This window comes from Lithobates pipiens, unplaced genomic scaffold (genome assembly GCF_037356315.1).
Source record: "Lithobates pipiens isolate NorthernLeopardFrog02 unplaced genomic scaffold, aLitPip1_a1.2 Scaffold_22, whole genome shotgun sequence".
NCBI lineage: Eukaryota > Metazoa > Chordata > Amphibia > Anura > Ranidae > Lithobates > Lithobates pipiens.
In genome coordinates, this window is record NW_027507784.1 from 207288390 (window position 1) to 207312164 (window position 23775).

Genomic DNA, 23775 nt, shown 5'->3' on the forward strand with positions numbered 1-23775 from the left:
TTAATTATTTTCTTGGTCATCCTGCTCCCAAAAGTAACTCCTGTCACATTTTGGTTCATTGTTGTGTGGTCGCTACAGCAAGCCTGTTGGACAATCTGGAGGGTTGTGATAAGCGTCATGCATTTTGTTCTGTTGGCTGCACAGCAGAGGTCTAATGATCAAAATCATAGATCCAGACTGTGGCATAAAAATTGAACTTAACCTTTTCAAACACACTAAAAATATAGGTATATAAGGAACAAATGTAAAGTATAATATAGCACAGAGAGCATCTTTCCTATGATAGTTGATGGTTGGAGGTGTGAGAAGACAGAGGTTGGGGGGGGGGGGGGGTAGAAGGATGTGGGAGGGCAGCTTGGCAAGCAAAGGTCAGCGACTGTCTCAGTTGACATTGTTCTAATGAGGGTTTTTTTTTTAGGCTCAAAGTGGATCCAGGGGGCCCATACATTTCCATAAGTTTAACTTCTCAAATACAAATTTGTATAGGTCAAGTGGATGTGGTCCACGGGTCTACTTCGAGTGGGATGCAAAAAGACATCTTGCAGCAGTCAGTTTGTGTAGCCACAACTTCCGGAGTCTCTGCTACTTCTGGAGTCTATTGTGAGGTGGAAGCCCCAGTATATAAATAGAGGGGTCAAGATTTATCAGACTTGTTCAGAAGGTTGTAGAGGAGAGTCTTTACTGTTTGGCAAAATGGTTGGTGTGTGGGACAGGTCTAAATATATGAAAGAGTTCCAGTTTATTTAGAGTGGTTATAGACTCTGTTACACTTGTACCTACAGGTAAGCCTATAATAAGGTAGTGTAAATATCTCCTAAACTTACACAGTATAGGAGATATTCACTATATGCCCTATTGCTGACATCGGTGCATGCGCACTGAAGAAACGGCCCGCTTGTGCTGTTTCTTCAGTACCCATGCTGTGACTGGCGGCACCAGTTTACAACTTTGTTAAGCCATCTCCAGAAATGGTCTGGGATGGTGGGACTTATGATTTTACACCATTCCTCCATAGTAAACCTTCTATTTAGTATGTGTTCTCATTTAAGCATGTGGTTATGTTTTGGGCTGGGTCAGTGTGTGGGGTCATTAGGATTTTGTTCATACCATTTGCTGAAGGAGTATAAAGTGGATCAGAAAGTCGCTGGTCTGAGATGAAGCGCATAGTAATAATCAGCGATGTCCTGGAACCCCCATGAGTTTTAGCTCTATCAGTCCTGTGTTTTTGTTTTTTTTTGTTTTGTTTTTTATCCCTATTCTGGTTCAAATGTTGCTTTTTGCATTGACATACCTTTAATAGACCTAGTCTGTCAGAACAGTATTACTACCTACTTGGTACCATCCACAGGCAGCTTAACTCTTCGTTACATAGTTAGTAAGGTTGAATAAAGACACCAGTCCATCCAGTTTGACTTGAGTGAGTGTCTACAATTGTCCCTATCCCTGTACATTGCACACTCACATTGGTCCCTGCCCTCAAGGAGCCCACAATCCAAGCTCCCCATTCATATACTAGGGCCATTTTTTGGACAGAAGCCAGTTAACCTACCTGCATGTCTTTGGAGTTAAGATTAAGACTCAGAAGTTGAATCCAACGCAGCTTTACTTAAGTACAGTACAGAGGATGTTTTTACAGTCTTTAAGGGTAAAAATACAATGACTCTCTAAGCCCTGTTTCTAGCCAGGTCTAAACTAAGTAGCACTGAACAGGAGGGGAGAAACAGAGGGTTGTACTAACTCACAAATCACTTTCTGCTAGTGGTCCTAAACAATCAATAGATATCGGCATACGTCAGAACAATAAAGGAGATCGGACAATAATGAAGATTGGACATGTTCAAGGACACTTGCTGTCAATAGATAGCTAAAAAGATTAATGGTGTCAGTGGGAAATTATCAGAGAGGCACAAATTGTTCATTGCTCAAGGAATCCCTAGCAACCTCTGGTCGAGAAACCCTAGTCTAGATGGTTTTGAGTTGTAGATGCAAAGATGCATATTCAAAATAAAGAGTGGGCAGTGGGCATTCCTGACTCATTTCATTTTGATTGGAAATGAGTTGGAAGTAGCATAATAGACTTTTACTGTAGCAGAGGGAGCAGTATGTAAGGCAGGGGTGCCCAACCAGTAGCCCGGAGGTGACATGTGGCCCGCAGAGCCCTCTGATGTGGCCCGCGACCTCCTTCTGTGGGATGGCAGATTGGCAAGCATCCCAGAGCATCTGTGTTGTTAAGGAAGCCGGCAAAGCAAGCGGCTGTGGAGCAGAGCTGTATAAGCTGATGCTTCCTGAATAGGGCCGTCTCCTTCCACAGGCAGAGTGATACCAAATGCACTCTGCCTGGAACAGCAACAGCGGGCGATACCGGAATGGAAGACTGTTATTAACCACTTCCCGACTGGCGCACGCCGATGTACGTCGGCAGAATGGCACGGGCAGGCAAATGGGCATACCTGTACGCCCCTTTAAATTTGCCGCCCTGCCATCGTGAGCTCACCGCCGGCGGGTCCGGTCGCGGGTCTCATGGACTCGATCACTGCAGGCATACCCGCGATCGTCTCACAGGGCGGCTGAACAAGGAGATGCCATTGTAAACAGCATCTCCCAGTTCTGCCTAGCAACAAGTGATGCTGATCTCTGCTTCATGTGATTGGAGCAGAGATCAGTGTTTACTAAAAGAAAGCCCAGCCCCCAACAGTTAGTAACACGCCCCTAGGAACACTTAACCCCTACACTGCCACCCACTGGTTAACCCCTCAACTGCCAGTGTCATTTACACAGGAATCACTGCATTTGTATAGTGATTGCTGTATAAATGACAATGGTCCCAAAAATGTCCGATGTGTCCGCCATAATGTCGCAGTCACAATAAAAATCGCTGATCGCCACCATTACTTGTAAAAAAAAAAAAATATTAATAAAAAATGCCATAAAACTATCCCTAATTTTGTAAACGCTATAACTTTACCAAAAATATGTAGAAGAATACGTATCGGCCTAAACTGAGGGAATTTTTTTTTTTTTATATATATTTATGGGGGATATTTATTATAACAAAAAGTAAAAAATAATGCGTTTTTTTCAAAATTTGTCACTCTATTTTTGTTTATAGCGCAAAAAAAATAAAAACCGCAGGGGTGATCAAATACCACCAAAAGAAAGCTCTATTTGTGGGAAAAAAAGGATGTCAATTTTGTTTGGGAGCCACGTCGCACGGCCGCGCAATTGTTAGTTAAAGCGACGCAGTGCCGAATCGCAAAAAGTGGTCTGGTCTTAAGCCAGCAAAATGGTCCGGGGCTGAAGTGGTTAAAGGTCAGTTTATTAATAAAATTGCAGTGTATGTATGGGCATATCTGCGCAGTGGTTACTGGGCTGCTTTCAAACTGATCCACGGGTGTAGTGGACCTTCAGGTTACCCGCACTGAGGCATAGGCTCCTGTTATTACCTGCGGATTTGGTGAGCTTTCAGAAAGTGCACCACGCCTTCAGGATATAATAGAAGTCTATGGCAAAGTGTAGCTAACAGAAAAGACACAAGTGCACTGCGATGCATTAGTGTGAAAGTCCCCTTTCACACAATCGATCCGACCCATTCGGACGCTCCATTCACCTCTATGAAATGGCAGATGTAAACAGATCTGTGTCCTTTTACACCCACCTACCTCCAATCTGATTCGCTAAAAAAAAAAAAAAAAAAAAAAAAAAAAACAGAAGGGCATCAATCCCCTTCCGTCTGGGTGGATGTGAGGACCCATAGAGTAGAGTGGGCTGTGTCCGTGTCCACTCTGCACGGACCAGTCATCCGCCTGTTGTTCTGCTCATTGTGGCCCGCGACCGGTTACCAAGTCACTTAAGTAGCCCTCGCTCTTCAAAAGGTTGGGCACCCCTGATGTAAGGTGTTCCAGTGACTCCTATATAAAGTCACAAAGAGAAACGGTCAGCTAAGCCAGTTGATTATTTCTGTGTCTTGTAAGAGTTGTATCAGACGAAGGGGAGGGAATCCCACTGGATCTCTGTGGATTAGGGCTAGGAGAATCTTGAGGCGCCTATTAACAAGGATTTACCTGAATATTTTAAAGTCATAATTCAATAGAGCTATAGCTCGAACGTTGGATGGACTAGTTGGAAGCTTTTTTTCTTTTCTTTTTTTTTTTAGCGATACTTGTATTGTATGAAGGTGTCATGGGGGAGGGGATTGGATGGCCTTGTAGAAAGCTTTTAAAAAATATACACCATATCTGTTTTTATATTTTATACTGTAAATGATAGTGTCCTAGGAGATCAGATACCTTTTTCATCTGCTTAACCACTTTCAGACCGGACCAATTTGCTGGTCAAAGACCAGACCACTTTTTGCGATTCGGCACTGCGTCGCTTTAACTGACAATTGCGCGGTCGTGCGACGTGGCTCCCAAACAAAATTAACGTCCTTTTTTTCCCACAAATAGAGCTTTCTTTTGGTGGTATTTGATCACCCCTGCGGTTTTTATTTTTTGCGCTATAAACAAAAATAGAGAGATAATTTTGAAAAAAACGCATAATTTTTTACTTTTTGTAATAATAAATATCCCCCAAAAATATATAAAAAAACATTTTTTTTCCCTCAGTTTAGGCCGATACATATTCTTCTACATATTTTTGGTAAAAAAAATCGCAATAAGCGATTATTGATTGGTTTGCGCAAAAGTTATAGCGTTTACAAAATAGGGATAGTTTTATAGCATTTTTATTAATAATTTTTTATTATTTTTTTTTTTTACTAGTAATGGCGGCGATCTGCGATTTTTATTGTGACTGCGACATTGTGGGGGACCCATCGGACATTTTTGACACATTTTTGGGACCATTGTCATTTATACAGTAATCACTGCTATATAAATGCAGTGATTCCTGTGTAAATGACACTGGCAGTGAAAGGGTTAACCAGTGGGTGGCAGTGTAGGGGTTAAGTGTTCCTAGGGGTGTGTTACTAACTGTGGGGGGGTTGGGCTTTCATTTAGTGTACACTGATCTCTGCTCCAATCACATGGAGCAGAGATCAGCGTCACTAGTTGCTAGGCAGAATGGAAAAATGTTGTTTATACAGCATTTCCTCCATTTCGGCCGCTCCGTGAGATGATCGCGGGGATGCCCGCGGCGATCGAGTCCGCGGGTCCCGCGACCGGACTCACGGGGGTCCCGACCAGCGCGGGAGCGCGCTGCCGGCGGCGCACTCCCGATGGCATGGCGGCAACGAATATTGGACGTACATGTACGCCAATATGCCTGCCCGTGCCATTCTGTCGACGTACATCGCCGTGCGCTGGTCGGGAAGTGGTTAAATAAAGTTTAACTATATTTTTGTCTAACCTATACACTCTTATATTTTGCTGGGTCTGTTAGTGGTTTAACTTCTTGCAGTTTGCACACACATGCTTCTACTTTAAACCCTTGAATTAGGCATCTTTTATTAGCTACCCTTCTGGTAATACTGCACCTCAATATGCATCTGTTTCTGCTGTCCTGCAGTATGTTTCCTGTTCTACTACACATATCTATAGCTTTTATCCAGGCCTCTGCAGGTTTCCTCTGGGCCCCCCTGCTCCTTTAGTAGGAATTTGCCCTTGGGAAATAGGGGCATTTCTTCTCCTCCTCGAGAATATTCAGTATGTTTAGATAATCCCATTCTTTAGTATTTTCCCTCCCTAGAAGGACTTTCTGGGGGACTCGGTGCGCATGGTCGGCAGTTGTGATCGCCGCCAGCTACCTGCGATCGCGAGCACGAGAGCCAGCACCGGGATTTGTGTGTGTAAACACACAAATCCCTGTTCTGTCAGGGGAAAGGAGACAAATCGTTTGTTCATACTAAGTAGGAACAGTGATATGTCTCCTCCCCCAGTCGGTCCTATCCCCATACAGTTATAAAGGCTAACTAGGGAACATAGTTAACCCCTTGATCGCCCCCTAGTTTTAAGCTCTCCCTACCAGTGACATTTACACAGTGAGTAGTGCATTTCTATAGCTCTGATCGCTGTGTGTACCACTAAAAATCACAGATCACCACCATTACTAGTAAAAAAAAAACAATAAACATAATAAAAGTGCCATAATTCTTTTCCATAGTTTGTAGACGCTATAACTTTTGCACAGACCAATCAATATACACTTATTGCATTTTTTTTCCCCAAAATTATGTAGAAGAATATATATTGGCCTAAAATGATGAAGAAATGTGTTTTTTTTTTTTTGTTTTTTTTTTCAAAATTGTTGCTCTTTTTTTGTTTATAGAGCAAAAAATAACAAACCCAGAGGTGATCAAATCAAACCAAAGGAAAGCTCTATTTGTGGGAAAAAAGGACGCAAATTTTGTTTGGGTACAGCATTGCATGACCGCACAATTGTCAGTTAAGGTGACACAGTGCCAAATTGTAAAAAGTGCTCTGGTCGGGAAGGGGGTAAAATCTTCTGGGCCTGAAGTGGTTAAATTAATTTTTTTCCTTTTTAGAAATGTAATTTTGCTGTGGCACAGATATGCCACTTTACTGGCAGACTTTAGATGCCTCCCAGGCAAGATATTTAAAGGAATATTTAATTTTTCTTGTTTCACTTTAAACATCAATAAAATCACTGCTTCTGAAAAAAACAGTCATTTTTAAAAACATATTTTTGCATTGGTACATGTCCCCTAGGGCAATGCCTGGGTCCCCATCCACTTTTTATGCAAATAACTTGCATATAAGCCTTTAAAATGAGCACTTTTTATTTTTCATGTTCATGTCCTATAGACTGTAATAGGATTTGCTTGTTCGCTCAAACTTTTTGCCTGTTCACATGATCTAGTGGAAACCAAACCGGGGAGTGTTAGGCTCATCACTACCTGCAGCAATGTGTGTATTGCATCCTTCAAATCAACCACTGATTCGGGTAGACCCCGTTATATAGTTTAGAGCGATTTTCTAAATCTTCTAGGGCTGTGGAAATTAACCACTTAAGGACCGCCGCATGCCATTGTACGTCATCACAATGGCATGTACAGGCACAAGCACATACATGTACGTGCTTGCCTTCCAGCGGGTGTGGGGTCCGATCGGACCCCCTCCCGCTGGATGCGGCAGTCCGGTTCGCTTCAGGAGCGATCCGGGATGAGGGGATGGCCATTGGTTTCTGGCCACCCCCTCTCGATCGCTCCTGGCGAATGAGAAGCTTCCTCCCCTGTGTAAGTGTAAACACAGGCAGGAGGAAGTGATGTCACACTCCTCGTGTCGGTCTTTTTGACCGGACGGCGAGCAGTGAAGACATCCAAGTAAGTGCACCAACAGTCCACTGACACATAGGTACACATAGGCACACTTTTCACCCCAGTCACCCCCCGATCACCCCCCCCCCCCGATCGGCCCCCGCCCCCCCAGTCACAGTGTCACTGATTGCAGTGATCATTTATTTACTGATCACTGCATTTAGTGTCAGTTGTGACTGTAAAAAGTGTCAGGGCAGCTAGTGTTAGGCCCCTTTAGGTCCAGGGTAGCCCCCTACCCCCCCTAATAAAGGTTTAACCCCTTGATTGCCCTCCCAGTTAACCCTTTCACCCCCTTTTACCAGTTTCACTAAGCAATCGTTTTTCTGATCGCTGCATTAGTGTCACTGGTCCCGCTAGGAAGCTAGTTTTTTTTTAGGTTCAACACCAGGTTTTTATAGCGCTAGGTACCCCGATATATAACCTAATAAAGGTTTTAACCCCTTGATTGCCCCTAGAGTTAACCCTTTCACCAGCGATCGCTGTATAAGTGTCACTGGTGACGCTGGTTAGCCAGTTAGTTATTTAGTTATTTAGGTACCCGGCAGGTTTTTATATAGCGTCAGGTACCCCCATATAAATACCCAATAAATGTTTTAACCCCCTGATTGCCCTTAGTTAACCCTTTCACCAGTGATCACCGTATAAGTGTTACGGGTGACGCTGGTTAGGTAGTTCGCTTTTTATAGCATCAGGGCACCCGCCATTTATTACCTAATAAAGGTTTAACCCCCTGATCACCCGGCGGGTGATATCAATTCGGTTTTAGGGTCAGATAGGGTCTGCGTCGCCCCAGGCAGTGCTAGGTTAGTGCCAGTACCGCTAACACCCATGCGCAAAGCATACACCTCCCTTAGTGGTATAGAATCTGAACAGATCAATATCTGATCTGATCAGATCTATACTAGCGTGCCCAGCAGTTTAGGGTTCTAAAAAAACGCATTGTTAGCAGGATCAATCCAGATACCTGCTAGCACCTGCGTTTTGCCCCTCCGCCCAGCCCAGCCCACCCAAGTGCAGTATCGATCGAACACTGTCACTTACAAAACACAACACACATAACTGCAGTGTTTGCAGAGTCAGGCTTGATCCCTGCGATCGCTAACAGTTTTTTTGTAGCGTTTTAATACAGTCGCTGACAGCCTAGGTGCTTTTTTACCTGTGAGTCTCACTAGTGTACCCCTAAATTTAGAGCCCAAAATGGCAAAGCGAAGGTACACTAGTGAAGAGGCCTATACGTTTCTGAGCATGACAGATAGTGAAGAGGAAGACACTGATCTGTCAGATTCAGGCTCAGAATACGAACCTGTAGAGGACAGCGGCTCCATGACAGATAGCTCTGACGACGAAGATGAGGTCCCTGCTAACGTCAGACGTACCCGACCCCGATCTTCTGATGTTGCTGAGGTGCAGGAACCGCAGGTCCCTCGTATGGAGCAGAGAGCCAGTACTAGCGCCGCTCATCCTTTTGGTGAACTGGCAAGCACCAGCGGCCTAGTACACCCTGGACGTACATCCAGCACTGCAGTATCACATGGTGACGTGGCGAGTCCCATAAGTGCAGTTCAAGCTGGCGAGGTGGCAAGCACAAGTAGTGTCCCGCTGCCACCAAGAAGAAGACGAAGGCAGGCCCGTCGTTCCCATAGTGCCCTTCCTGCAGAATTCACCAATCCTGATTGGGTGCCCACCACTTCTGCAGCACCAGTACTTCCCCCATTCACTGCCCAACCCGGTATTCAGGTGGATACAGATGATTTTACGCCACTTGATTTTTATTCTCTGTATTTCACGGAAGATCTCTATAGATCTATTGTGGACCAAACCAATTTATATGCTGGTCAACACATCGCCGCTAATCCCCAGTTGCCTTCCCTTGCCAGAGATTGGAAACCAGTTACGGTTTCCGAATTTAAGACCTTTCTGGGCCTTTCCCTCAACATGGGCACACATAAATTCATGACGTTGCGGGCTTATTGGTCCACGCATCCGACTGACCACGTGCCCGTGTTCTCGAACTCCATGTCCAGGAAACGATACGAGCAGATCTTGCGCTTCATGCACTTCAGTGACAATGAACTTTGTCGTCATCGTGGAGACCTTGAATACGATCGGCTCTACAAAATTCGGCCCCTCATAAACCACTTCAACCAACGTTTTGCAGACTTGTTTACTCCCCATCAAGTTGTCTGCGTTGATGAGTCCCTGATTAAGTTTACTGGTCGCTTGTCATTCAAACAGTACATTCCCAACAAGCGTACCAGATACGGGGTCAAGCTCTATAAGTGCTGTGACAGGGCCACAGGCTATGCATGGAGCTTTATGGTTTATGAGGGTAAAGATAGTTACGTAGAGCCGGAGAACTGCCCTGACTACATAGGAAGCGCTGGCAAGATAGTGTGGAACTTGGTGTCACCCTTATTCGGAAAGGGGTACCACTTGTACGTGGACAATTATTACACCAGCGTGCCACTGTTTAGTCACTTGTTTGATCATCAGATTGGAGCATGTGGTACCGTGCGACCTAATCGCCGGGGCTTTCCCCAGCGGCTTGTAGATTCCCGTCTTAGGCTGGGGGAGAGAACCTGCTATCGGTGTAATAATTTGCTCGCTATGAAGTGGAGGGATAATAAGAATGTTTTCGTTCTTACCTCCCTTCATGCAGACACGACGGTCCAAATTTCTACGGCGACTGGTATTGTGGAGAAACCCCTCTGTGTCCACGAATATAACAAAAATATGGGAGGGGGTGGACCTCAATGACAAGTTGTTGGCACCGTATCTAGTCTCCCGTAAGGCCAGACGCTGGTACAAAAAAGTGTCTGCTTACTTATTTCAATTGGCTTTGCTGAATGCTTTTGTGCTATACAAAGCTTCAGGCGGGACTTTAACTTTTCTTTTCTTCCAGAGAGAGGTTGTCACAGAGCTTCTGTATCCAGACGGTTCTGCACCTCACCATTCCCAACCAAATGCAGTAAGCCGGCTGCATGAGAGGCATTATTCTTATGCCATCCCGAGTACCCCTACCCAACAAGCCCCCCAAAAAAGATGTTGTGTCTGTACCAAGCGCGGATATAGGCGTGACACCCGTTGTTATTGTCCACGCTGTCCTGGCAATCCTGGTCTTTGCCTTGGTGAGTGTTTTGAACGCTACCATGAACTATTGAAGTATTAGCGTAGGGTACAGCATTTCACAGGCTAGGTACACTAACACAGGGTCTCCCAAGATGCCATCGCATTTTGAGAGACCCGAAATGTTACAGTTGTTAGTTTACAGTTAAAAAAAAAGTGTATAAAAAAAATAAGTAAAATATAAAAAAACAAAAAAATATAAAATATAAAAACCAAAAATAGTTGTCGTTTTATTGTTCTCTCTCTCTCTCTCTCTCTCTTCTCTCTAATTTTTTATACTTTACTGTTTACTGTGTTTTATTGTTAACCATTTTTCTTGTTTTCAGGTACGCCACTCAGCTGCAGCGCGGATTTATTTATCTTGACAGCAACAGCGTTTGCTCCCACGATACATAAAGCCATGACTCCAGTGCTGTAGGAGGTGATTTCACCACTACAGTTAAAAAAGAGCATATATGCCGAAGCATGGGGGCAGCAGGGGAGGAGGAGCGATTTTGCTCCTAATGCCGCGTACATACGGTCAAAATTCAGACGAAGGGCTTGCCCGTGGAAAAGTTTGACCGTATGTACACGGCATAACTTTTTTGCGGGAGGATGCCCCCATGCTTCGGCATATATATATTTTAGGCACAGGTTGTGTTAAAAAATTTTTTATTTTTTACTGTTTTTTTTTGGCATTTGCTTTGCAGGTATGGTATGGTAAGGTTTTACTGTTATACTGTAATGTTACTTTGTTTTAACGTTAACCATAATTTGCTTAGCAGGTATGCCATTCAGTTGCAGCGTGGATTTATTTATCTTGACAGCAACAGCGTTTGCTCCCACGATACATAAAGCCGCGACTCCAATGCTGTAGGAGGTGATTTCACCACTACAGTTAAAAAAAAAGAGCATATATGCCCGAAGCATGGGGGCAGCTGGGGTGGAGGAGCGATTTTGCTCCTAATGCTGCGTGCATACGGTTGAAATTCCGACGGAGGGCTTGCCCGTGGAAAAGTTTGACTGTGTGAACGCGGCATAACTTTTTTGCGGGAGGATGCCCCCATGCTTCGGCATATATATATTTTAGGCACAGGTTGTGTTAACCACTTGCAGACCGGACCATTTTGCTGGTCAAAGACCAGACCACTTTTTGCGATTCGGCACTGCGTCGCTTTAACTGACAATTGCGCGGTCGTGCGACGTGGCTCCCAAACAAAATTGACGTCCTTTTTTTCCCACAAATAGAGCTTTCTTTTGGTGGTATTTGATCACCCCTATGGTTTTTATTTTTTGCGCTATAACCAAAAATAGAGCGACAATTTTGAAAAAAACGCATTATTTTTTACTTTTTGTTATAAAAAATATATAAAAAAAACATTTTTTTCCCTCAGTTTAGGTCGATACGTATTCTTCTACATATTTTTGGTAAAAAAAATCGCAATAAGCGATTATTGATTGGTTTGCGCAAAAGTTATAGCGTTTACAAAATAGGGATAGTTTTATAGCATTTTTATTAATAATTTTTTTTTTATTATTTTTTTTTTTACTAGTAATGGCGGCGATCAGCGATTTTTATTGTGACTGCGACATTGTGGAGGACCCGTCGGACATTTTTGACACATTTTTGGGACCATTGTCATTTATACAGTAATCACTGCTATATAAATGCAGTGATTCCTGTGTAAATGACACTGGCAGTGAAAGGGTTAACCAGTGGGTGGCAGTGTAAGGGTTAAGTGCTCCTAGGGGTGTGTTACTAACTGTGGGGGGGTTGGGCTTTCATTTAGTGAACACTGATCTCTGCTCCAATCACATGGAGCAGAGATCAGCGTCACTAGTTGCTAGGCAGAATGGAGAAATGTTGTTTACACAGCATTTCCTCCATTCAGCCGCTCCGTGAGACGATCGCGGGGAAAGCCCGCGGCGATCGAGTCCGCGGGTCCCGCGACCGGACTCACGGGGGTCCCGACCAGTGCGGGAGCGCGCCGCCGGCGGCGCGCTCCCGATGGTAGAGCGGCATTGAATATTGGACGTACCTGTACGCCAATATGCCTGCCCGTGCCATTCTGTCGACGTACATCGTCGTGCGCTGGTCGGGAAGTGGTTAAAAAATGTTTTATTTTTTACTGTTTTTTTTTTTGGCATTTGCTTTGCAGGTATGGTAAGGTTTTACTGTTATACTGTAATGTTACTTTGTTTTAAAGTTAACCATAATTTGCTTAGCAGGTACGCCATTCAGTTGCAGCGTGGATTTATTTATCTTGACAGCAACAGCGTTTGCTCCCACGATACGATTTATTTGTTTTTAAGGTTGAACTGGATGGACTTGTGTCTTTTTTCAACCTGACTAACTATGTAACTATGATACATAAAGCCGCGACTCCAATGCTGTAGGAGGTTATTTCACCACTACAGTTTAAAAAAAAGAGCATATATGCCCGAAGCATGGGGGCAGCTGGGGCGGAGGAGTGATTTTTGCTCCTAATGCCGCGTACATATGGTCGAAATTCCGACAGAGGGCTTGCCCGTGGAAAAGTTCGACCGTGTGTACGCGGCATAACTTTTTTGAGGGAGGATGCCCCCATGCTTCGGCATATATAAATGGTGCATGTATGTCCATCATTAGAAGTGGGTGGATGAAGGGAGGTATTCTAATGGTGGGCATACCCACCGATCAATCTCTTTTTTTTCGTTCAGCCAACATGACTCTCAGCAAATAGCTTGGGGTGTCTACTTTCCAAAATGGGGTCATTTGGGGGGGGGGTTTGTGCTATTTTGGCATTTTATGGCCTTCGAAACTGTAATAGGTAGTGAGGAGTGAAATCAAAAATTTGCGCCCTTAGAAATCCAGAAGGTGGCGATTGGTTTTTGGGGCCCCGTACGCAGCTAGGCTCCCAGAAAGTCCCACACATGTGGTATCCCCGTACTCAGGAGAAGCAGCAAAATGTATTTTGGGGTGCAATTCCACATATAACCATGGCATGTGTGAGCAATATATAATTTAGTGACAACTTTTTGTAAAAAAAAAAAAAAAAATTATTTTTTGTCATTATTCAATCCCTTGGGACCAAAAAAAAAAAAATATTCAATGGTCTCAACATGGCCCTCAGCAAATAGCTTGGGGTGTCTACTTTCCAAAATGGGGTCATTTGAGGGGGTTTTGTGCCATCTTGGCATTTTATGGCCTTCAAAACTGTGATAGGTAGTGATAGGTAGTGAGGAGTAAAATAAAAAATGAATGCCCTTAGAAATCCTGAAGGCGGTGCTTGGATTTCGGGGTCCCGTATGCGGCTAGGCTCCCAAAAAGTTCCACACATGTGATATCCCTGTACTCAGGAGAAGCAGCAGAATGTATTTTGGGGTGTAATTTCACATATGCCTATAGCATGTGTGAGCAATATATCATTTAGTGACAACTTTGTGCAAAAAAAAAAAGTTTGTAATATTCCTGCAACTTGTGGCAAAATATAAAATATTCCATGGACTCAACATGCCTCTCAGTAAATAGCTTGGGGTGTCTACTTTCCAAAATGGGGTCATTTTGGGGGGTTTTGTGCTATTTTGGCATTTTATGGCCTTTGAAACTGTGATAGGTAGTGAGGAGTGAAATCAAAAATTTGCACCCTTAGAAATCCTGAAGGTGGTGATTGGTTTTCGGGGGGGCCGTTTTTTTTTTTTTTTTGTCATTATTCAATCCCTTAAGACAAAAAAAATAAATATTCAATGGGCTCAACATACCCCTCAGCAATTTCCTTGGCGTGTCTACTTTCCAAATTTTTTTCCAAATTTTCGCTCTTTTTCCATTTATATCGCAAAAAATAAAAATCGCAGAGGCAATCAAATACCATCAAAAGAAAGCTCTATTTGTGGGAAGAAAAAGACGCAAATTTCGTTTGGGTGCAATATTGCATGACCGTGCAATTACCAGTTAAAGCAGTGCAGTGCGAAATTGTAAAAAGACCTCTGGTCCTTAGGCTGTTAATTGGTCCGGGGCTGAAGTGGTTAAAGACTAATTCCTCAATTAATCGATTAATTTTTTCTTTTGATCGGTACTCGCCTCTCTGCCGGCTTCCCGGGTCTTCAGGGAGTTCCGTCGGAGATCCGGTGACGTCACGGACATCAACGTCACTGGACTCCTCCCCCCTTCCCCAAGTGCCTCCATCTGCTAACAAAGGGAAGGGGGGAGGAGTCCGGTGACGTTGAAGTTCTGATTGAATGTACCGTGTATGGGGAGGAGCTACGCATGATGTCACCCGCTGCTGCCCTACAGAACTAACACAATTGTCGGCTTTACATGCTGTGTTTTTATCATCTTTATGTGAGTAGTTTGTGTTTGAACACAAAAATTAAATCTTATGCTTAAGCGGCGAGCACTTAGATCTTTTTTTTCTACCCATGACTTGGCGTCCTTGCTGAGATCTAAGGAGAGGTGAGAGAAGTTTATGGTCCGTGTTAACCCTTTTTATACCCGCTTGCATGACCACCTGTTTGCACAGGGGTCCATGCCATCAGGTGAGAGTGATTAGTTAGACTGGAGGTGGAGGGACTGTCATGCTGTTGTGAAAAAAAAAATTACTTACGTCAGTGCTACAGTTTGAATTTAAAACGTATTTGTGTGAACTGTGAAGTTAAGTCATGGATTGTGGAAACAAACTAGTGTCGGGTGATTGTATTTAGTGTATACCACATTTACCACCGACTAATGCAGAATTGCAATGCAAGGAGATCAGCTAAAAGTAGTTGGATGTGCGTTATAATTAATCAAAATTAACCAAAAATGTTTGATTAATCAATTGTTTTTTAATCAGTAACAGCCCTAAAATCTTCTATTTCAATATTGGCCAGATCTAGTGGTTCTTGTAAAGATGAGATTATGGGGAAATTCTGGTTTACTAATTTCACTGTGCCGTCCATGTTATGCCACGTACATACGAGTGGAACGTCTGACAAAAAAGTCCAACGGAAGCTTTTCATCATATATTTCAATCATGTGTATGCCTCATCTGACTTATTTTTATTTATTTATTTTTTTTCGAAATTCTGACGGACCTAGAAATTCTAAATATTTCCGATGGAACCAATTCCTATCAGGAAAACTGCTAGTCTGTATGCTGTTCTGATGGACCAAAAACAACGCATGCTCTGAAGCAAGTACGAGATGGAAGCGCTTGATGTGGTAAAAGTAGCGTTCATATTGGAGCTAGCACACTCCTCACGCTGCTAATTCCGTGATCTTTTAATGCAGCACGTTCTTTTCTTCTTTATAATGCTAGAAGAACGAAGTTGTTTTGCTACTCATATTCACACAGAGTTCTCACAAACGTATTCCTTCATTATTTAACCTGATCTCATGAATAAAATATTCTATTTTTTAAAAGCCCGATCTCCATAGTAATGTTTACAATTATTTTTTATATTCATCTTTTATCATTTTTTATTTCATCAAGATTTATTATAGGATTACTTAAAAAATATTTTCTAGTGATCTCCATATAATTAGCTTTTTTTGAGTGTCAAGTTACCACAATAACATTATTATCTTGTATTTTTTATTAACCTCAAGGTGGTTGGTGTCCCTTGTTAATTTGACGTTGTATTTTTAAAATGAACCTGCCTACTCACAAACTCTTCTTTTTGAATAAAAACACGTAGGAAAGTATTTTCTGTAAATAAAATATCCATTTATTCTGGGTAACAAAATAAAGAGGAAGTCAACGCTGCAGAAACTTTTGGAATTTGTGAAGCATTTTGGCCCCCCAGGGCACACATCAAGTTTGTGGAAAAGAAAATTGGAAGCTTGAGGAGTCCATATAATAGGGAGCACAATCTGGTCCCAGAGATCAGGACCAGCAGCAGATGACATATCTGTCCCCAGGCTGTGGTACTACACCACCCTGCATCTTCTGTCAGACCAGACTGAACCCAGGCCATCACTTTCTTGTCTTCCCTGCAGCCTTCCCTCCACCTTTCCCTGCATCCTTCACTGGAGGCTGTGGCTCTGATGGTAGACTTGTGGCAGGAGGAGGAGGAGGAGGATGGGCCTGCTCATATATGTGGCTGTTCTCAGTCAGCTGGCCCCTCAATCCCTTCTGAAGGGCATCAAAAAAAATTCCCTCACAGAGGAGGCATTGGCCCTTCTCCAATTCTAGCAACCTGGTGGCTAGATAGCAGCCATAGGCCTCTTCAGCGTTGGGGGGCTCCTGAGGAAATCGCTGGCTACCCTAATGAGGCCCAGTGCTGCATCCTCATTGTCCCCTTCCTGGGCCTTTTGGTGGTAAGGCAGAGGGGAGGCACCTGGGATTGGGTGAGGCTCCTACTGGGCCCAGCCATCTCCTGGCTGCCACTGGGCACAGTCTCCTCTTCTCCCCCAGTCTCAATCTCATTTTTCAAGCTGGTCCCAAACATTTTTGGCCACTACTGTCTAGTGATATGTATACATAATTTTTTTGGATAAAATCATTGATTTCTAATCAATTATAACATCTAGTTAACATCATTAATATTAGGACAATAAATATGTCAAAACATAATATACCTGACTCCAGCTGGGCGCATCCACTTCTTTCATGTTGGAAGACCCAGGTTGTTCCACGTCGGCCTCTGCTGGGGTTAAGGGAACGGTGGAGGGAAAGCTGCAGGGAAGGGTCGAAAGAGATTCCCTGGCTGGTCATCCAGAAACTGCAGTTTGTTGAAGTACCACAGCCTGGGTGACACAGATCAGCTGTGGAGATGATCTGTCTCTCACCTTTGCTGATGTAGATCGGCTGGCACCTGTTGTTCCACCAGCTGGTGTTCAGCTCTGTGCACTCTGCAGCTATGGGTGTCACCATCCCTCACCCGTTGCCTAATATATGATTCCTTCCTACTACTTCCTGTCCAGCCCCTCATGTGCTTCTCTATTTAAATCCCTTTCAAACCAGCTAACTGATTACATTGTCTGCAGCCCACCCTGACCTTGGCTCACTATCCGGCTTTCCTTTACTTCATCCATCCATCCTTGTCTAACAGTGTCTTCTGGTACTTCCCTAGTGAGCAGGGTGAACTTGGGGGTCGTGACCTGGGGTCAGCACGCAGCTAAGCCGAAACCCTTATGAGGGGGACCCTGGCAGAATACTGGCTGGCCCTTAGACTCCACGCCCTGGGTGATCCTGTGTCACCAGCTCGCCTGTGGGCTCACTGTAAGTAGTACCATGACACTGGGGACATAAACATTCTCTGCTGGTGCTCCTGATCGGAGTCATTTCTGGATCCTATGCTCCTTCTTATACATGTTCCTCAAGATCCCAATTTTTGTTTCCAAAAACATCATGTTTGCATCGGGATACCCGATTCTTCACAAATTCCAGAAGTTTCTCCAGCGATGACCTCCTAGCTTGTTTATTATAATATAAGCTGTGTTTCACCTCCCACAAATTCCTCATTTTCCTGTATCTGTCTATGAAACTGGCCATGAATTCTGGGTCCCCTAAAGTGATTCATCTTTGCTGTAAGATAATACACAAGACAAAAACACTGTCAGCCTAAATTCTCATTATCATATCCCAATATAGGCCTCAGTGTTGAAGCAGTATAGGCCACTGTAATGGGCCAAGTTTAAATTTTACCTTCGTTTAGGATGCTCGCCACTTCCGTTTCGTCTTTCCTCCACACACAGATCTTACGTACGACACATGCGTGTTCGCTTGATAATGCCTGTGCATGCGTGAAGCTCTGCCCTTATTGCCCACCCCTGATGTTTTTTTCTCAGATTCCACCACTCCGTCTTTTTCGTCGCAGTGGGAGAGGAACATGCCGGAGACACTGCAGGTGACTACTACTAGTAGTAACGAGGAGGAAAGCCCGGAGGCCAAAACGTCTCAATCCATGAGGAGGTTTAAGGCCTCCAATATGTCCTTTGAGGAGAAGGTGGAGATAGTCCACATATTCAGAAGGGCCGACTATGATGCAAAGAATGGGCTGTACCCAAACCCCATTCTGCGTAAGGCCAAAATCATGATGAAAGTGGTGAAGAGTCTGCGGCACAAATTTGGGATATGACGATCGAAGGAGCAATTAAGAAAATGCTGGTCAGACCTAAAATTAAGGGAGCCGGATTAGTACAGAAGGATAAAGAAAGTGCTTCAAAAAAGTAAGTACTTGTCGTGTATTCCTATTATGATTATTAACTCGCATGCTGCTCCATGTGCTTTTCTTTACTGTTGTACAGTTTTTAATGGCTACTTTCATGTTTGTGGGCACAGTAATCATAGGTAGGAATCATTGTTCGTTTGCCAACTAAATACAATGTTTTTAGCTGATACATCTGGACTCAGGAGCACAAATGTGGGACACAAGAACAAACTTTTTAAGGTGTCCCATACAGATGCTCCAGTGGATACTTGAGGTGTCTCCATTTGTGAAAATTGTCACAAAAAGGTAAGTATTCCAGGTTTGGTAAGGTACAAAATCATGTCTTTAGCTTGGAACTCTGCCCAAAACAGACAATTGTACCCCACTTGCCAGCGACGTTTCATATTCCTATTTCTGGACTGAAATATCTGTGTGCTAAGTATACCTTTTATTTCATTCTCATAGGGGAGAAAAGATTTGGTGGACACCACTCATCAGAGGACACCAGGGACCCCCCAAAAATTCAGCCAAAGACCCCCTGAGGATCTGGAGGAAAGAGAAGTGGAGAAAGTGGGTGAGATTGACACCCAAACAGGTGAGTGTCTGACACCCCAGCTTCAGGTAATATATGTATGCCTGCATATTTCTAATACATGTTTTTTAACCAATTTTTAGGTGATGTGCTGGTTGTGGAACAGCAAGCTGAACCTTTCACTAGTGACAGCGCCCAAAGGCTCATCAATGACATGATGATGTGGAATGGGGAAATGGTCATTATTAGGAATAAACTGAAGGTTATGGAACAACAAATGAGGAACATGATAGATGTGTTGGGGAGCATATCAATTTCTTAAAAAATTCCATCCATTTTCCCATTTGTTGGACTCAACCAATTGTTTTTTTGTACATTTTAAAAGCCAGATTTTGAAGATGCACATTGTGTGTCAACATGTGCTATCTGCCATCAGGGGATCTCAATGTACGGGTTTTGTGGGTACAAAACGCCATCATGTTGGGCACGACGCCATCACGTTGCACGAGGGGAGGACGGGCTCCCGAATGCCGGCCGGCTTTCTATTTTTTTATGCTGTATTCTAATGGATGTTAATGTAAGTGTAATATTCACGTTTTAAAATAAATTATCCAAACGGTGTTATACTATGTGGGTTTCCTCTTCTCTTTGGAGCCACTGTTAGCACTATTTGGGATCGCTGAACGAGGGATATGTTTATGTGAACGCTGCCATTCATTGGGGTTAGCTGATCTATGAGCGCAAACTATAAGGAGGAGGACACAGATGATTTGCATACAAGGCTTTGATTAAGCTTCCATCTGGTGAGCATACTCACTTCTCGGTGATGGGCACTTGTTTGCTGTTTTTTGAGTGGATTCACCGTGGTGTCCTGGAAAGAATTGCGACAGAGGACTTTTTTATGAACTTTGTTTGCTCCTTTCTCTTAAGTTGATGAATTATCATTTATGTTATTTCACTCATTTATTTTGTATGTAATGTGATCTATAATAATCCATTTACATTTATTTATTATATTATTTTTTTTATTGTTTGTGCAGGCAGTATATATGGGTTTTGGCGCAGCTTTTGAAATTTTTCTATTATTATTTTTTTATTTTACTTATTTATAAAAAAAAAATTTGCACTTTTTTTTCCGATTACAAGGAATGTAAACATCCCTTGTAATAGAAATGGTGTGTGAGAGGTCCTCTATGGAGAGATGCTGGGTCAATAAGAGTTTTTTCCTGCTTGTTTGCTAAAAGTAAAGTTAACAATGTTTGTAATTGATTAATTACGGTAGACCTTTTAGGCCGGGTTCACACTAGTACGACAAACGCTTCGGCACTGGGAGCTCATGCATAGGACGGCATGGTGGTCCCCCCAAAATCCATACCAGACCCTTATTCGAGCACACAGCCTGGCAGGTAAGGAAAGTGGGTGGGGACTAGTGAGCGCCCTCCCCCCACCTGAACCGTGCCACATGCCCTCAACATGGGGGGTGGGTGCTTTGGACCATGTTGATGAAGACAAGGGCCTCTTCCGGACAACCCTGGCCATTGGTTGTCGGGGTCTGCGAGAAGGGGCTCATCGGAATCTAGAAGCCCCTTTTAAGAAGGGGGCCCCAGATCCCGGCCCCCCACCCTATGTGAATGAGTATGGGGTATATTGTACCCCTGCCCATTCACCTAAAAAAAGTGTCAAAAATAAAACAGATTGCACATGTTTTTAAAGTAATTTTTTAGGCAGCTCCGGTGTCTCTGCTGATCCGTTCTACCGTCTCCGGATCTTCTGTGTCCTCTGCTGACATCTTCTGCCTCTGTTGGTTCTTCTTCCCTCTCAGGTTCTTCTCCACTCTCTCTCTGGTTCTACTCCCTCTGTCCTGTCTTCTCCGCTGTTCGGGCCTTCTCCGATATCTTCACAGTCTTTTGTCCAGTCTTCTCCACTGCCTTCTCCCTCTGTTCTTTTTCCGATGTTGACTCAATGGTCTCTCCCGCTCTAATGCCAGGTGCGCAATGTGCCACTACTCATATTGGCATAGGGCAGGGTCACCGGAGGCACACCTCTTATGATGTCACCTCCCATCATGCCCCAAACGGTGATGTCACAAGGGGTGTGGTCTTCGGCATTGCCCGGCCCTATGCCAATATAAGTAGTGGCACACTGTGCACCCGGCATTAGAGCGGGAGAGAGCATAGAGTCAACATTGGAAGAAGAACAGAGGGAGAAGACCGGGCAAAAGAGCAAGCAAAACAGCGAAAAGATAGCTGAGAAGAACCGAAGAGGGCTAGAAGACATGATCGGGGGAGACCCGTCGGTGGAGGAGGCAGAAGAGCCGAAGAGGAGAGAAGAAATCAGAAGAGATGATGGAGCTGCCTTAATAAATTACTTTAAAAACCTGTGTAATGTGTTTTATTTTTTACTTTATTTTTTTTAGGGGTACGGGTAGGAATACAATGTACCCCGTATTTATTCACATTGGGTGGGTGGCCATAATCTGGGGGCCCCCTTTTTAAAGGGGGCTTCCAGATTCCTATAAGCCCCCTGCCCGCAGCCCCCGGCCAACCAAACGGCCATTGTCGGGAAGAGGCCCTTGTCCTCATCAATATGGGGACAAGGTGCTTTGGGGCAGGGCCCCCCTGCCCCAAAGTACTCATGTTGAGGGGATGCGGCCTGGTACAGTTCAGGAGGGAGGGGGCCGTGCTTTACTGACCTGCCGGGCTGTGTGCTCGGATAAGGGTCTGGTATGGATTTTGGGGGACCCCACACCGTATTTTCAGTGTGGGGGTTCCCCTTAAAATCCATACTAGACTGAATGGGCCTGGTATGCTCTTTGAGGGGGGACCCATGCCGTTTTTTTTTTTTTTTTACATTGTGTGTAGTTTACCCTAAAGATTCATTCCAGGCACAGTGCCTGGTATTGTCGGGGATCAAAGTCAGATCCCTGTTCATTGAAGTCAGACCCATGTCGAACTTCAAGTCGCAGGGAAAAGTCAGATCCAAAGTCAACCTATTGTCTTGTACCAGTATGAATCCGGCCTCAGATTAACAATAAGTTGCAAAACCTGAAATAAAAATTTAGAAATGAATAACTCAAATACAGGGGGTTAAACTGAATGTACTAGCTTGACCTTAAAACATTTAAACTTGGACCATATTGTCCATTACTCACTTGGGGAGTCGTGTCAAAATAAACCAAAAGTTGTATGGTCAGAAGGACAAAAATCTGTGCTATCTGATCCATGAATGGGATCCGGAAGTGAGTTGGGGGTCAAACAAGAGGAGGCGGAGTGACTCAGCATTTGTATAAATCTTTTTTGCAACTGAAATGTTTTTCTTTTTTCCCTCCTTTCCTTTCACCTTCCCCTTGAAGAGGGGAAAAAAAGAAAACTATGAAAAATTGCATATCAGGCTGTGTGTTAGTCAGGTTGGAGAGAGAAGAATATTAAGCTATTAAAAAAAAAACACACCAAAAAAAACAAGAAAAAAGTTCATCTCTCTCTCTCTGTGGTCCATTAAAACTGCACATTTTGATACTGCTTTATCCGTATAGTGGTGTGGAAGTATATTATAGAACGTTCTCCGGATTCAAACTTATATAAATTGTCCTTGTATGGGATCATATTTCTGAAGCATTGTCTCAATCTTCTTTGATCACATCTCAAGGAAGGGGTAACCCAAATAGTTCATGATTGTGGAGTGGATTGGAGGTCTTGGATTTGATTCCGGATCTAGCAATCCTAATTTGACCAGCAGATCTTTGCCTTCTGCGACGTTGAAAACTGTATGTGGTGCCATTGTGGGGGACCATCAGTTTGAATGGAAATCCCCATTTGTATCTTATTTGAGCAGACTGCAAGACAGATGTAATTTCCCTAATTTTACGTCTTCTTTCAAGAGTGGCCTGTGGTATATCTGGGAATATTTGCATCTTTGTACCATCCAGTTCGATGCTGTGTGTGTTTCTGGAGGCTCTTAGTATATTTTCCTTTGTAATAAAATCCTTCATGCATAGAATAATATCACACAGGGGCTTATCTGGGGGTAGTTTAGGGCATAGTGCCCTGTGGATTCTGTCACAAATAAATGAAGCTGGTGGGGTCTCAGGGAGCAGGTTTTGGAACAATTTAGACACAGCAGGTATCAGTTCAGTGACTGATTCGGGGATTCCACGAAAGCCAAACAAGTCTGTGAGCAAACATGTTACCGCATGAAGGTTTGCCCCCACCCAACTCTCGGCTGGGGGGTCATCTTCCTGAGTTTGCAGCTCAGTGGACCTCCCTACTGTCCGACCAATGGGTTTGCAAACTGTTTTCATTGGGATACAAGATAGTTTCTTTCTTGTCCACCAAACAGATTTTTTTTCCCTCCAGCCTACCTCTACTTCCAGCTCATCTGGAAGCCCTGTTCGGACAGTACAGGACCTGCTGTGTGGGGTGATAGTACCTGTACTGACGCGGGAAAGGTTTTGGGATTCTTCTCCAATCTGTAGTCCCCAAAAAGAAGGGGGTACGTCCAATCCTGGACTTGAAGGCCCTCAACAGCTTTGTGAATGTACAAAGGTTCAGGATGGAATCAACTCGCTCAATGATCACTGCACTCCATCAGGGGGACTTCTAGCATCCCTGGATATCCAGGACGCGTATTTACATGTGCCCATATGCCTCAGGCATCAGAGGGTTCTGCGATTTTCAGTCAGGGAAGAGCACTACCAGTTTGTGGCTCTGCCTTTTGGCCTGGCGTCAGCACCCCGAGTTTTTACCAAAGTGTTAGC

The 23775-nt window shown here is 43.9% G+C and overlaps 1 protein-coding gene across 3 annotated transcripts in view; it reads left to right on the plus strand.

Moving 5' to 3' along the window:
* METTL22 (methyltransferase 22, Kin17 lysine) overlaps positions 1-23775 on the plus strand; it is a 553862-nt gene that overhangs the window by 359140 nt on the left and 170947 nt on the right. The window lies entirely within an intron of this gene.